The following is a 15,811-nucleotide window of genomic DNA, read 5'->3' as shown; positions in this document are numbered from 1 at the left end:
ATGATGTAGAAGGATAAATTCATGCAATATGATAAAAACCCCATCTTGTTATCCTCGATGGAAACAATACAATACGTGCCTTGCAACTCTTTCTGTCACTGAGTAAGGACACCGCAAGATTGAACCCAAAGCTAAACACTTCTCCCATTGCAAGAACTACCAATCTAGTTGGCCAAACCATAAAGATAATTCGAAGAGACTTGGAAAGATAACTCAATCATACATAAAAGAATTCAGAGAAGAATCAAATATTGTTCATAGATAAGTTGGATCATAAACCCACAATTCACCGGTCTCAACAAACACACCGCAAAAAGAAGATTACATCGAATAGATCTCCACAAGAGAGGGGGAGAACATTGTATTGAGATCCAAAAACAAAGAAGAAGCCATCTAGCTAATAACTATGGACCCGAAGTTCTGAATTAAACTACTCACACTTCATCGGAGAGCCTATGGTATTGATGTAGAAGCCCTCCGTGGTAGATGCCCTTTCCGGCGGAGCTCCGGAACAGGCCCCAAGATGGGATCTCGCGGATACAGAAGGTTGCGGCGGTGGAATTAGGTTTTTAGCTCCATATCTGATCTGATGAGGGTACGTAGGTATATATAGGAGGAAGGAGTACGTCGGTGGCGCTCCGAGGGGCCCACAAGGCAGGGAGCGCGCCCTGGGGGCGCCCTCCACCCTCTTGACCTCCTCTGGCACTTCTTGGAGTAGGGTCCAAGTCTCCTGAATCACGTTCGGTGAGAAAATCACGTTCCCGAAGGTTTTATTCCGTTTGGACTCCGTTTGATATTCTGTTTCTTCGAAACACTGAAATAGGCAAAAAACAGCAATTCTGGGCTGGGCCCCCGGTTAATAGGTTAGTCTCAAAAATAATATAAAAGTGGAAAATAAAGCCCAATATAGTCCAAAACAGTAGACAAAGTAGCATGGAGTAATCAAAAATTATAGATACGTTGGAGACGTATCAGCGTGCGTGGACGTTGATGTCGCGGATCTCAAGAGGGTCGACGGCGAAGGGGTTGGATTAGGTGGAGGCGTTGGACGACATGGCTGCGAGGACGTGGGGAACGAGGCGGCGCGGGTGTGAAGGAGCGGCGCGACGGTGGGAGATGGGTGGCATGGCAGGAGGGCGGCGCGGCGGAAGGGCGGTGCGGCGGGGAGGAGAAGGCGCGCGGGAAGGCACGCGTGGGGAGGGGGGTGGCGGCGGCGTGGGGCGGCGGTGGCGGCCCGAAGCGGCGGCTAGGGTTTGCGGAAGCAGTAGGATCGACTTGCGATAAATACCATGTAGACAATGATTTGGTGCATCGATAATTGATTGGTCATGCACTAGATACATATATATATAGGTACAAGGAGTGCGATCGGTATCTTATCTCCTATGATACACGTACATACAAAGAGAGACAGACACTATAGGTACTGCATACACAACCTAAACTTAGGTACATGTACACATGTTCAACAGTACGTGCCCACTTTCGGTTTTGAGCAAGGGAAGAGAGGTGGAGCTCACATCGTCGTTCGGCCTAATTGAACTCTTGGAACGGTTCAAGCTTACATCATACTGTCGCATCGTACGGGCTCAGTGCACCACGCCCTGTCCAGTTTCCGGAAATGATCAAATATCAAGGTGCCCTAAAGTATCCCCAATACTACGAATTAAGTATATAGTATATATCATCAAACATGCCAAAAACAAAGATGGGCGTAAACGAGAGCGGATTTTTGGACCATCGATTGATCGATCATTGGAACTCACTTCAATAAACTTAGCAAAGAAGAAATCCATATTGATAGGTTTTGGAAAATTACGAAGAAAACAGGTTAAAGGTATTTGTTAGAAACTTACGCATGCAAATTTTAAATTCTAGTGCTTTCATTCTCATTTTGACCAAATGCTCATATTATTTTTTTAAAGAATATGCATGGGTTAGTTTCAGCTAAATTATATTTGCATGTTTTTTGAAAAAATTGAAGCGTGTAGATTTTTCTTTTAGATTTACATAGTAGGTACGCTAGAATCCATGAGCATTCTTGGGTGAACATGCACTTGGATGATCAGTAAAATGTTAATAGAAATATCAAAAAAAAAATTGTATCTTTTGTTATGATAAACATTAATGAATGTTTCACATGCGTGCAAATGTTCATGATGGACTGAAATTCGTCGAGGTCTGGGCAATAAAAGATCAATGGTCCTAATCAGCTATTATTTAAAGCATTCTGAAGCACTTCTTATGTCTTTTTTGACAACACATCCACGGATTTCATTTAATCGTGGAAATTTACATGGAGCTAAGCAAGATTTGTTGCCAAAAGAAAGCTGAATTTTTTTTATTTTCTATTCTTTTTATTTTAGTGTTCACAGCAGGAGCATTTGAGCTCGGGACTAGAATCACACTTTCGGGGCATGGAGTTTCAGCTCATGCGTGAACATGCACCCGGATGAATAGTAAAATAAAAAGAAATAGCAAAAAAAAAAAAGAGGGTCGATCAAAGGGTAAAGCACAACACTGACTAGTGTCAAAACCAAAGGGCCAGACATGAGAGAACTACACAGACGGGTCAACCTAAGCAGCCGGTCAGTGACAACAGTCAGTTCGACTACACCATCAAGACGACTTATCATTGATGGGTCAAATTTTGACCGGTCCGTGATAAGGAACAGGCCGAGGTCAAAGGTCGTTACCACTGACGTGTGACGGGTGGCCGGTCAGTCTAGTGTTCATCAGTGATCAGTGATGCCTGGCCAGAGGCCGGTCAGTCTAGTGTTCATCAGTGATCAGTGATGCCTGGCCAGAGGCCGGTCAGTATTGTTCGAGTCTGTAGTAGTCGAAAATGCCGTTTGGAGGCCGAGCACCCTGGAGGCCGTAATCTCGAGCGTCTGTCATCATAGCGATCAGCTGCAGGCTCTCATTAATTTCACGTATTCCAGCTCATAGGCATCCACTACACGCTGTATTCTTTATTTACGTACAGTGTCAGCCCATGTATAGTCGATGGTCCGCTGTCCGGCTGCTCAGACATGCTATCGATTCACCCATCACGTCCAGCCAGTGCGCGCACTATAAGAACATGGGCTGGCATGCGCTCTCATGTTCCCATTCAGATCCATCTGTTTCAGAATGTTGAGGCTCACGATCAGGCCGTTTGGAGGCCATCTGCTTGTACCAGCGAAGAACAGCACAGGCCATGCCCGTTGCAACACAGCAAAATCGCACAAGAACAGCACCGTAGCCATGGCGTCGTCGTCTTCCTCAGCTCGTTCGAGACATAGGTGGCAACAAGAACTAATCACGAAATAAGATGATTTTTCGCAATGCGAAACACTACAAGTGCCATCCCCAGGGGCTCGCTACCCATACATTTAACGAACATCAAAAGAATGAGACACGTGAGCAGGCTTCTTCTGAATTTCACACAAAGACAGCTACAGAAAATATATAGCAAACATCAGGTGACAGGTTTAGAATGAAGAACAAGGCAAGTCACCTCCTGGTCCAACAAGATCCCTTTGACTTTGACACGACCACGCCGTCCTCCTCTCCATCCTCTGATGCCGTATCACCGCTAATATTTCCAGTGCCTAGCTCACATGAATCGGCCACCCTTTGTACGAGCCGCAATCCCTCTCGGTGACGAATATTTGTTCCGTCTGCTCAACTGCTTCGTATTCCAGGGGTACCCATCCCTACGCACTGGCTTGGAAGAAATCAAGCCATCTTGGACACCAGCAGTTCCGCTGGTCTCATCATCAATCGAGGGCGCGTCGCGAACTCCATCTCTCAAGACAACCTCGACATCCAAAGGAGGAGCGAACCTGCCTAGAGAAACAACGTCGAGCCAGATCCACTTACAGGCCAACTAGGGACATCCCCATACCGAAAATAGGCGAAAATCCAGAGTTAAACGGAACATTACCCTGCATCTGATTTCTCGTAGAAGAACTCCATGCCATCCATGGCGAAAGCGCGGAGCGCCTCTGCTCCAATATGCTCCATCCTGCGCACTGCCTAGCCTCATAATGGTCATCAAGCGGGCCCACAAGATACATTTACTCTCAATCGACTGCAGTGGGCCAAATTCAAAGCCGCCCACCGAGAACATCATGTTCGAGCGAGGCACCGGTTAAACGTAGGCCCACCGGTGTATTTCTTCTTACTATCGATCGTATATAGCTCTAAAGGCTGACTACACGCATCCAGATGTTAGAAACGGTCGACCGAGATTACGGCCTCCAGGGTGCTCGGCCTCCAAAATGCCTCTCTCTGTAGTAGTGTGCTATAAAAAGAACATAACAATTGCACTTTGAGAAGGGACACTACACCGGTGAATGGACTTGTGACGATAATGCATCTCAGTATGGATCTCTTGGGCATTGCCGGTACAAAGTGTTTGGAGTCCCCTTTCGAGGATCTAGAGTGAGATGTTGACAGGCGATTTGTGTGAGGGGGCACTCATTTGTCCTTTCTCTCACATCTCCTTGATTTGTTCTCCTTTGCTCTTTTGATGGCATGTACACTTTTGATCCATGCTCTTTTTTTTGGAAGATACTTTTGATCCATCCTAAATCTATAAAAAGCTAGCATTTTGCTCGATCTTTCAAACAAAAGATTTACATTTCATGGTTTACGCGAAAGTGTCATTCTGAGTATGAGTGCATATGCATCCAGGGTGAACAGTAAATTTCAAAATAATAGGAAATTGTAAAAAAAAACTATTTTTTTGGCAAAAAAACATTTGTTAATTTTCTACATACTTGCAAATTTTGTGATGGAATAACAATTGTGAGGGCCCGAGGGAAAAAATAATACTCCAAAATGATTTTGAAAGTAGTCTTTTTGGAACATCAGTTTTTCAGTGCATCATGAATACTTTTTTTAAGAAACTTTGCATGCGAGTGAAATACTTAACAATGTTTGTCACGAAAAAAATTCAGGTTTCTTTCTATTTCTTTTGTTTTACTGTTCATCCGGGCGCATGTGCATCCGGGGAGCAGAAACTCCATGACCAAGGTTTGCTCAGTAAAATTCACACGATAGTGTGCAGCCACCAAATCGATCCAGTACTGATTGAATCGGAAAAAAAGACTGAAGCAATCCTCTCATTGGTCCAATATAAAGAATATTAATTTCCAACTATTTGTTTATCCAACCCTTCGGACTCTCGAACCCGAGAAGACCACCCGCCGCTTTGTGCGGTGCAGCCTCCCCCTGCTCCACCGTTGTATTTTTTTTCAGCAACATTATAGAAAGTATATTGCCATCTTATCAAAATATACAACTGTTATCACCTTTGTGCTAATACATATATAATTTTGTATGTCTCGTTTGGAACTGTGTGATCGTATTCAAGTGATGACTGTCCATGGTCATTTCGAAGACTTTGTTATGATTATTTTTTATGTTTTTCATTTGTTGAATGGCATGAGTTTTGATTGAATAGACTTGTATTCGCAACTAAACTTCTGTAGACCAAAAACTTCACCTCGGCTAACTTCAATTCTTGGATCCGCCAGTACTCCAACACAGCACAAAACAGATGAAACCTTTGATTTTACCCCGCCTGCTAAATTCGGGTGGAGTCTTGACTCTTGTAGTCTCGTTTCCAAAGAAAAATAAGCATTGAGCTCAGTTCAAAAAGAAAGGAAAACAACATGCAGCTGGTGCATGTGCATGCATGCGTCACGTCCCAAGGCCAATCGATCGAGGAGAGCACGGCAGAGTCCGGACGTTGTGTTTGCTCTTGGTTTGCTTTGCTGGTATCCGTTGTGCATCGAGATCGACGCCGGGGGAAAGGGAAAGGCGGCCCTTGGTGAATCGGCGGGGCATGATGCACCGCCTCTGCTTGCTGCCTCCCGGATTGAGTGCCGGCCGGACTGGACAAGTCGAGCGGTAGCTTATCCATTCCACCGGCCTCGTGCATGCATATGCATGCCTTCGTGATCTTCGTGCATGTAGCGTGCGGTGCAGATAAGATGGAGCGAGCCAATCGAGACAGAAATCACATATTTGACCTGAGGACGAAATCAAATCATAAACTGACCTGGTCACGAAAAAATTTCACTATGCTGACCCTTTGATGTGGCGCCCGACAGCTGGGCGCCGCACCCTACTGTGCAGCGCCCATCACTTAGGCGTCACACATCCTGCCAGCGTGACAGCCCTGGTCCAGTTACGGCCCCACAGACAGCACTGCAGCGCCTAAGCCTTAGGCGCCACACATGTAATTCTCAAATCTTGCTAGTTTGGGGGAAACTCTAGTTTTGACTTGGATTTGCAAATTTGTGTTGAATGATGTTATGTTTCTTTGCTAAGTAGGGTTGGTTAAGCTTCCATGGTATGCTAGGGTTAGGGTTATGTGTGTTTGATGTTGGTGTTAGGGTTATGCTATGGTTATGGTTGTTATGTGGGGGTTAGGGTTATTAATTCATATATATGTTAGGGCATATGTGTGCAAATATTTTTCTTAAGTATTTACTTGATATATGTGTGTTTTTGATTATTGTAGGGATGGGGAGAACATGTGTTTATGTTCATCATGTGGATAGAGAGGCCTTTTTGAAAGGCAATGTTGAGACGGACCCGGATGAGCTTGACATGGTGTTTGAGAGTAGTCCTGGCTATGCGGAGCTTTTGGAACAAGTGAGGAAAGATTTGAATTGGATGGACCCAAGTGACGTTGTTGAGTTCGAGGGAAGGCATAATGTTGGTTTTGGAATGCACATCCGTTGGAAGACAATGCGTGTGAACTCTGAGCAACGTTGGGTTGCATACAAGGAGACGGTTGCCGAATCTCTAGACAAGGCTCTTGAGTTATTCACCTCCAAGAAGGTTGAGTCTACTTTGAATTTAGACTTGAACCGGAACCCCTCCCCGTTGGTTGCTAGCACTCCCCCACCCATGAACCAAGATCAAATGAGTGAACCTCAATTCACGCAACAAGATTGGCCAACATTGAGCCCGATTCCAAACAACCAAAATGAAGGTTTTGAAGAGGAGAATGATGAGTACGAGGAGGATGACAACGAAGTTAACCTCCATGACAACAATGTGGGTGATCTCGACCAATATCATGTGCAAGATTGGCCAACCCCTCCCTTAAGGTAATCTCCTCCGATCCCCTCGTTTTCATCCATAGGAATTGTCACATTTGCTCAAATCTTGCTAGTTTGGGGGAAACCCTGGTCGGGCTGGGGCGGCCGGGCGCTGCACGTCAAAGTGTGGCGCCAAGCCCTTAGGCGCTGCAAAGGTGCGTGTGGGGCAGCAACTGGACCAGGGCTGCCACGGTGGCAGGAGGTGCGACGCCAAAAGGAAGGGCGCTGCACAGTAGGGTGCGGCGCCCAGCTGTCGGGCGCCACATCAAATGGTCAGCAGAGTGACATTTTTTCATGACCAGGTCAGTTTGTGATTTGATTTGGGTCTCAGGTCAAATATGTGATTTCTGCCGCCAATCGATCGAGCTAGCGAGCTACCCCCTGGTTGCCGCTCCTGGGCACGTGACTCACATGCAGTTGCGAACGCAAAACTAAGGCCAACTCCACGGCAGAACTCCATCTTGTCCGGTTTTGTCCGTATGGGGCAAAATCTGGCCCAGCGGGCACACCCAAACGGACAAACACATCCGTTTGCGTTTGTTTTTGTCCGCGTCAACCCCAAACCTAGGCCAAAATTGAGCCATGAATGCTCCCGAACGGACAAAAAACAGATGATTTTCTCGTCCCTCTCGTCCGCTCCTGTCCGCCCCTGTCCGCCCTCTGACCCACAAATCAGTGAGACGAGAGCTATCGCGCGGCCTGCGGGACGGGACGGAGAGCAGCAAGCACGGGGCGGGGTGGCGCGGGCGTGTCGGGGCTGCGACGGGGCGCGGCGCGGGCCCGCGGGCAGGCCAGCCCGGCCGGCACGGCGCGGGCGCGCAGCTAGCCCGGCGCGGGGAGGCGTGGGCCCGGCCAGCCCGGCGCGGCGAGGCGCGGGCGCGGGAGCGCGGCCAGCCAGGCCGGCGCGTGCGCGCGGGCGCGGGGGCGCGGCCAGCCCGGCCGGCCCGAGCGCGCGGGCGCGGCGGCGTGGCACGGGCCAGCCCGGCCGGCGCGGGGGCGCGGCGCAGGCCAGGGCGGCCGCGGCCTAGGCACGACGACGGCAGAGGAAAGGATGGACGCGACGGCAGAGGAAAGGGCGGCCGCGGCCTGGGGCTCTCGGGTGTGCGCGAGACGGCATAGTGAGCTCGAGGCGAGGCGGGACGGACGTTTTTGGGGTGCCAGCGGCCTTCTGCGCGTTGACCGCCGATGACCCATACTCCTGTCCGCCCTCCGGACGTCCGCCAAGTCGCATCCCAAACGGACAAAAGCGGACGTCCGGATGGGGTCTAGCGCTGGAGTTGGCCTAAGACAAAGGGTGTGCACATCTTAAAAAAACTAGCAAGAACGTCTGTTCGTCGCAACGGGAGAAAAAGTTATCCATACGTTGTTCTAGAAACACACATAATAGACAAAGGGCGATAATCCAGATCTGCTGGAGTCAAGTCTTAAGATGTTGCTGGAGCGCATAGAAGTAGGGCCTCCGTCCGTGCATGTGAGCATCTTTGATCGTATCATGGTACTACCTCTCTCTCATTTTACAGGGCGTGCGCGTATCCCTAGGTCGTCTATTTGACCAACCTAATACAAGTCATATATTATAAAAAATATATCAAAATAAACTTCAGATGTTCTATTTTCAAAAGATATAATTTTTGTGTTATATAGTTTATATTAGGGTGGTCAAATTGACAACCTAGATATACGCGTAGGACTTGTAAACTAAGATGGAGGGAGTAGGATTCTTTCTGAGATGATGAGGGACGGTAATTGATAAATACACATTACTGTATTGCTTCATAAATGCAGTTTATTTGTGTCATGCAATGTGGTTTATCCATATAATTTTTATAGAATTTACCAGCAAAAAGGATTTGCACAGCTCACTATTAAAGTTAGAATATTTTGCAAACTTCATAACTGAAATAATCAACTAAAGTGCATCGGAGCGAACCGGCGCAAGTTTGATGCTTGGAGGTGACTCGGTCCCCAGTCGTCGCCCACCAAGTCGCCCTGGGTTTGACGAAATTACATAGAAACTTGTGCAAACTCAGCGATCTGGTACAAACTTGGTGAAATTTCATTAAAATTTGTAAAAAAAAGAAAGTAAAAACATGCAAACTACGGCAAACTACGCCAGCCACTACGTCCCTAGCCACTACGCCACGTACACCGCCCGCCATCTACATGCCAAGAAGCCTGTAGAAGCGGGTGTAGTCGCCGCCGCCGCCGCCGCCGTCGTCGTCACACGCCCCGCCGAAGGCACCCCCGTCCCTGCTGCAACCCAGCCCAGGGTCGCCGATGCACGGCCGGGCACTAGACGGCCCGGCCTCTTCCTCCTCATCGCTATCGAGGACAATGACGCCGCCCTCCTTGCGGCCGCGTCGCCAGGCCTGTCGTCGGGCCTGGAGCTCCGCGTACGCCTGGCGTTGGCGGCGCACCTGCTCACGGACGTAGTTCTCCTTCGCCCATTTTAGGGCGGCCTCGTCGTTGGGGGCCACCATGTCGGCGTGCTCCGGCTTCACGGGGAGCAGACCCGGCTCGAGCTTCAGCCGGACCAGGCGAAGGGAGCGCGAGGAGGGGCGGGCACCCTCGTTGATGACGAGGGCGCCACTGCGGGTGTTGCGCCGTTGCGGTGTCTCCTCCGGCTCTGGCTTGACGGGACGGAGAGTCGGCGAGCCGGAGGAGAGCGAGCTGGAGCCCGACGACGAGGACATCGGCTCCATTCACCGCGACATCTAGGAACTGCCGCGATGGCAAGAGATGGACGGCCACGTCGGGTACTCGAGGCGCGGCACATTGCCGGTCTCGATGTGGCCGAGGACGGCCTCGAGGGTTTGGCTGGGGACGCCCCACCACTCGCGCCGTCCTTCGGCGTTTAGGCGGCTGCACGAAATGACACCGTTGACGGAGGCGATCTGCTCCTCGTAGCGGCGCTCGAAGTACATCGTCCATAGTGTTTCGTTGTCGGGCACGTACCTCGGCTCATTCCGCTGCTCCTTGATAACCAGCAAGTATAGGGGATCGCAACAGTTTTCGAGGGTAGAGTATTCAACCCAAATTTATTGATTCGACACAAGGGGAGCCAAAAAATATTCTCAAGTATTAGCAGTTGAGTTGTCAATTCAACCACACCTGGATAATTTAATATATGCAGCAAAGTATTTAGTAGCAAACTAGTATGAAAGTAACAATAACAATGGCAAAAGTAACATTAGCAGTTTTGTAGTAATTGTAACAGTGGCAAAGGTAAAGTAACTGAGCAAAAACAATATGTGAAAAGCTCGTAGGCATTGGATCAGTGAAGGATAATTATGTCGGATGTGATTCCTCATGTAATGGTTATAACATAGGGTGACACAGAACTAGCTCCAGTTCATCAATGTAATGTTGGCATGTATTCCGAATATAGTCATACATACTTATGGAAAAGAACTTGCATGACATCTTTTGTTCTACCCTCCCGTGGCAGCGGGGTCCTATTGGAAACTAAGGGTTATTAAGGCCTCCTTTTAATAGAGTACTGGACCAAAGCATTAACACTTAATGAATACATGAACTCCTCAAACCACGGTCATCACCGGTAAGTATCCTGATTATTGTCACTTCGGGGTTAACGGGTCATAACACATAATAGGTGACTATAGACTTGCAAGATAGGATCAAGAACCCACATATATTCATGAAAACATAATAGGTTCAGATCGGAAATCATGGGACTCGGGCACTAGTGACAAGCATTAAGCATAGCAAAGTCATTGCAACATCAATCTCAGAACATACTGGATACTAGGGATTAAACCCTAACAAAACTAACTCGATTAGATGGTAAATCTCATCCAACCCATCACCGTTCAGCAAGCCTACGATGAAATTACTCACGCACGGCGGTGAGCATCATGAAATTGGTGATGGAGGATGGTTGACTATAACGACGGCGATGGATTCCCTCTTCAGAGCCCCGAACGGACTCAAAATCAGCCCTCCCGAGAGAGTTTAGGGCTTGGCGATGGCTCCGTATCGTAAAACGCGATGAATCCTTCTCTCCGATTTTTTTCTCCCCGAACGTGAATATATGGAGTTGAAGTTGAGGTCGGTGGAGCACCAGGGGGCCCACGAGGCAGGGGGGCGCGCCCTCCACCCTCGTGGACAGGGTGTGGGCCCCCTGGCCTTGATTCTTTGGCCAGTATTTTTATTAATTCCAAAAATAACTTCCGTGGAGTTTCAGGTCATTTTAAGAACTTTTATTTCTACACAAAAATAATACCATGACAGTTCTGTTGAAAACAACGTCTGCCCGGGTTAGTTCCATTCAAATCAAGCAAGTTAGAGTCCAAAATAAGGGCAAAAGTGTTTGGAAAAGTAGATAAGATGGAGACCAAGCTCAAACCTTAAACCTTTGCTTGTCCTCAAGCAATTCAGTTGATAGACTGAAAGTGATAAAGAAAAACTTTTACAAACTCTGTTTGCTCTTGTTGTTGTAAATATGTAAAGCCAGCATTCAAGTTTTCAGCAAAGATTATGGACTAACCACATTCACAATAACACTTACGTTTCATGTTTACTCATATCAACGGCATAATCAACTAGCAAGCAATAATAATAAAATTCGGATGACAACACTTTCTCAAAACAATTATAATATTATATAATAAGATGGTATCTCGCTAGCCCTTTCTGAGACCGCAAAACTTAAATGCAGAGCACCTTTAAAGATCAAGGGCTGACTAAACATTGTAATTCATGGAAAAAGAGATCCAGTCATAGTCATACCCAATGTAAACTAATAGTAATGCATGCAAATGACAGAGGTGCTCTCAAACTGGTGCCTTTTGAATAAGAGGGTGATGACTCAATATAAAAGTAAATAGATAGGCTCTTCGGAGAGGGAAGCAGAGATTTGTAGAGGTGTCAGAGCTCAATTTTTGAAACAGAGATAATAATATTTTCGGTGGTATATTTTCATTGTCAACATAACACCCAAGAGATCTCGATATCTTCCATGCTACACACATTATATCACTAGTAGAAAAAGGACCTAATGTGAGACACGTTAGTCTCGGTTCAATTTTGGGCCGGTACTAATGATACATTAGTCCCGGTTCGAACTGCACGAACCGGTACTAAAGGTTCAACACCAACCGATATTAATGCATAGTCGTTCGAAAAAGGGGTGGTGGCAGGCTAGCGTCAGGCCGGGGCCCACAAACCCTTTAGTCCCGGTTCATGGCACAAACCGGTACTACAGGGCTAACCTTTAATACCGGTTTGTGCGACGAACCGGGACTAAAGGGGGCTGACCTATAGTCCTGGTTGGAGACACAAACCGGGACTAAAGGGCCCATTTTCAAACTCTACCCCCCCACCCCGGTCGCCTTTTCAGCTTTGTAAAAAGCAAAAAAAAACTTCAAAAATTAAAATCCTTCGAGATGTAGTTATGTTACTACATCTACTAGTTAGGAAAATTTAAAAAACTTAAAATTTGGACATGTTTTGCAAAAAAGTGTTATGAAAATGTAAAACGGCGATATCTTTTGCATATGATGTCGAAAAAACCCGCATAATATATCAAAAAAATCAGCACGAAAATCCGCATCAGCACAAAAATCCGAAAAATGCATAATACATCTTTTGCCAGGAGATTTGTGTGAGGGGGCACTCATTTTTCCTTTCTCTCACATCTCTTTGATTTGTTCTTCTTTGCTCTTTTGATGGGCATGTACACTTTTGATCCATGCTAAATCTATAAAAGGCTAGCATTCTGCTCGATCTTTCAAACAAAAGATTTACATTCATGGTTTACGTGAAAGTGTCATTCTGAGCATAAGTGCATATGCACCCAGGATGAACAATAAAATTCAAAATAACAGGAAAATGTAAAAAACTATTTTTTGGCAAAAAACATTTGTTAATTTTCTAAATACTTGCACATTTTGTGATGGAATAACAATTGTGAGGGCCCGAGGGAAAAAATAATACTGCAAAATGATTTTGAAAGTAGTCTTTTTGGAACATCAGTTTTTCAGTGCATCATGAATACTTTTTATCAGAAACTTCGCATGCAAGTGAAATGCTTAACAATGTTTGTCTCGAAAAAAATTCAGGTTTCTTTCCATTTCTTTTGTTTTATTGTTCATCCGGGCGCATGTGCATCCGGGGAGCAAAAACTCAATGACCAAGGTTTGCTCAGTAAAATTCACCAGACTAATGTAGTAACTAACTAAGGCCACCCGTGATTTTTTTTAGCGGTGGAACAAGTGTTCTCAAGGAAGATGTTTGAATCACAATTCACGGTAACATATGCAATATTTATGTGCAAATGTTAGAGATTTAGGTCATGGGATGTGCAAATTACAGGTAACCTGCTGGCACATTTTTCATTGATAGGGTAGTGTTTTTAGTTGAATGAATTAGCATCTTAGTTTAGGTGTCCATACCCCCAACGCTGTGGCAGATCTACCACTGGGAGAGCCGGGGCAGGGACCTCCTGCCTATCCCTCTTCCAGTCTTCTTAGTTTTCCTCCGGCAGCAAGCATTCCATGGCCGCGCAGCTGCGTACTTGCTTCTGCAAAGGGCTACATGAGGTTGAGGGAGACAAAGTTTGGGCTTGGGCTGGAGTGGACACTAGCAATACTAGGCTGCAACGATTGTACTTCAGTCCCAATTAGAATTACACGATCGTATGCAGCCACCAAATCGATCCAGTACTGAATATTGATTGAATCAAAAAAAAGACTGAATCGATCCTTTCATATAATTTCGTATGTCTCGTTTGGAACTGTATGATCGTATCCTAGCATCAAACGAGCATTTCAAGTGATAAGTGTCCATGGTCATTTCGAAGGCTTTTTAACGATTATCTTTTATGTTTTTCATTCGTTGAACGGCATGAGTTTTGATTGAATAGACTTGTATTTGCAACTAATCTTCTGTAGACCAAAAACTTCACCTCGGTTAACTTCAATTCTTGGATCCACCAGTACTCAAACACAGCACAAAACAGATCAAACCTTTGATTTTACCCCACCTGCTAAATTCGGGTGGAGTCTTGACTCTTGGAGTCTCGTTTCCAATGAGCATCGAGCCGCCAACTAAGAAAAAAAAGCATTGAGAGCAACTCCAATGGGGCGACCCAAACGGACGGTGTTTCGTTTGTTTTTTATCCGTTTGGGTCGGCCGCCCGTCCGGTGTCCGCCCTGTTTTAAATATGGGTCGGCAGGGCGTCCAACACGCCGACCCATATGTGCCGGCGTGGCTGCCTGGCTCCCCTATTTTTTTTTGCATGATTGCATAGTTCAAAATAAAATCATTTTGAACCGAAAAAAATAGCATAGTTTATTACAAGCCAAATGAAAATAAATAGATCTCACATAGTTCTCACATAGTTTTGCAAACGAATAAAAGAAGATACATCTGTTGGTTGTCAACATGAGCCAACATATGCTCAACCAAATCATTTTGCAGTTGCACGTGAGTTTCTCAATCACGCATGTCTTGATGGAATTGGGTGAATTGTTCAAACGTTGCCGCTACTCCATGCTCAGGCACAACATTCTCACCCTGAAACTGAAACCCTTGATCATCCAGACGTTCCGGGCGCTCGTCTTCTACGATCATATTATGCATGATCACACAAGCAGTCATCACCTCCCACAATTTCTGCGTGCTACAGGTATTAGCAGGATACCGAACGATGCCCCATCGAGATTGCAAAACACCAAAGGCACGCTCGACATCCTTCCTAGCACTCTCTTGCTCTTGGACAAATCTTTTCCTCTTCTCTCCGACAAGGTTGGGTATTCTTTTGACAATAGTGGTCTGAGGATAGATACCGTCACCCAGATAGTATCCTTTGTCGTAGGTGTGGCTGTTGACAGTAAAGTTCACCGGTGTGCTGTTACCTTCGGCAAGCCTAGCAAACACCGGCGAGCGCTGAAGCACGTTGATATCATTGTGTGGTCCGGCCATGCCAAAAAAAGGGTGCCAGATCCAGAGATCTTGAGACGCCACGGCCTCAAGTATGACAATGCAAACCCTGACATGGCCCTTATACTGCCCTTTCCAAGCAGAAGGGCAGTTCTTCCACTCCCCATGCATGCATATATACTACCAAGCATCCCTGGGAAGCCCCTACTAGCATTCATCGCCAACAAACGAGTTGTATCTTCAGCAGTCGGCTCTCTCAAGTACTCAGGGCCAAACACAGCAATAACAGCCTTATAGAACTTATACAAGGACTCTAGGCAAGTAGACTCGCTCATATAGACGTACTCGTCAATGAGATCACCGGGCACTCCGTATGCAAGCATTCGGATGGCGGCAGTGCATTTCTGATAAGAGGAAAAACCAATCTTGCCAACGGCATCCTCTTTGCACTCAAAATAGTCATCGTAGCCGACCACCCCCTCTCTAATACGGTTGAAAAGATGCCTACTCATACGGAAACGGCGGCGGAATTTCTGATGTTTGAACAACGGGTTTGTTGTATCAAAGTAGTCCTTCCAAAGAAGGAAATGCCCGCTCTCTCAGTTGCGATTCAACGCTGGAAGGTGGCCCGGAATGGAGCCACGGAACAATGGACGCTGGTTGTTGAGGTGGTTGTGGACCAACACGGCAGCCAATATCTCCTCCTCGTCATCGAGGACAAATCGTCGGAGTCGCAAAGTAATTTGTGAAAAAAGAACTCGTCGGTGGAGTCCATTTTTGTACCTTGGCAAACTGTCGAACATCTT

General features: G+C 46.6%; 1 long non-coding RNA gene across 1 annotated transcript; it reads right to left on the bottom strand.

Annotated features, from left to right (window-relative positions):
* Window positions 1-3,402: 3,402 nt before the first annotated feature.
* LOC123098646 (uncharacterized) lies at window positions 3,403-4,139 on the bottom strand. The gene is made up of 2 exons (XR_006447928.1): window positions 3,929-4,139; window positions 3,403-3,831 (listed from the first exon to the last, which is right to left on the bottom strand). It is a non-coding gene; the product is annotated as an uncharacterized lncRNA (long non-coding RNA).
* Between the last annotated feature and the right edge of the window lie 11,672 nt (window positions 4,140-15,811).

Source organism: Triticum aestivum, chromosome 1B, assembly GCF_018294505.1.
Source record: "Triticum aestivum cultivar Chinese Spring chromosome 1B, IWGSC CS RefSeq v2.1, whole genome shotgun sequence".
Lineage (NCBI taxonomy): Eukaryota > Viridiplantae > Streptophyta > Magnoliopsida > Poales > Poaceae > Triticum > Triticum aestivum.
The sequence above is the reverse complement of the archived record's forward strand: the minus strand, read 5'-3'. Positions and strand labels throughout refer to the sequence as shown.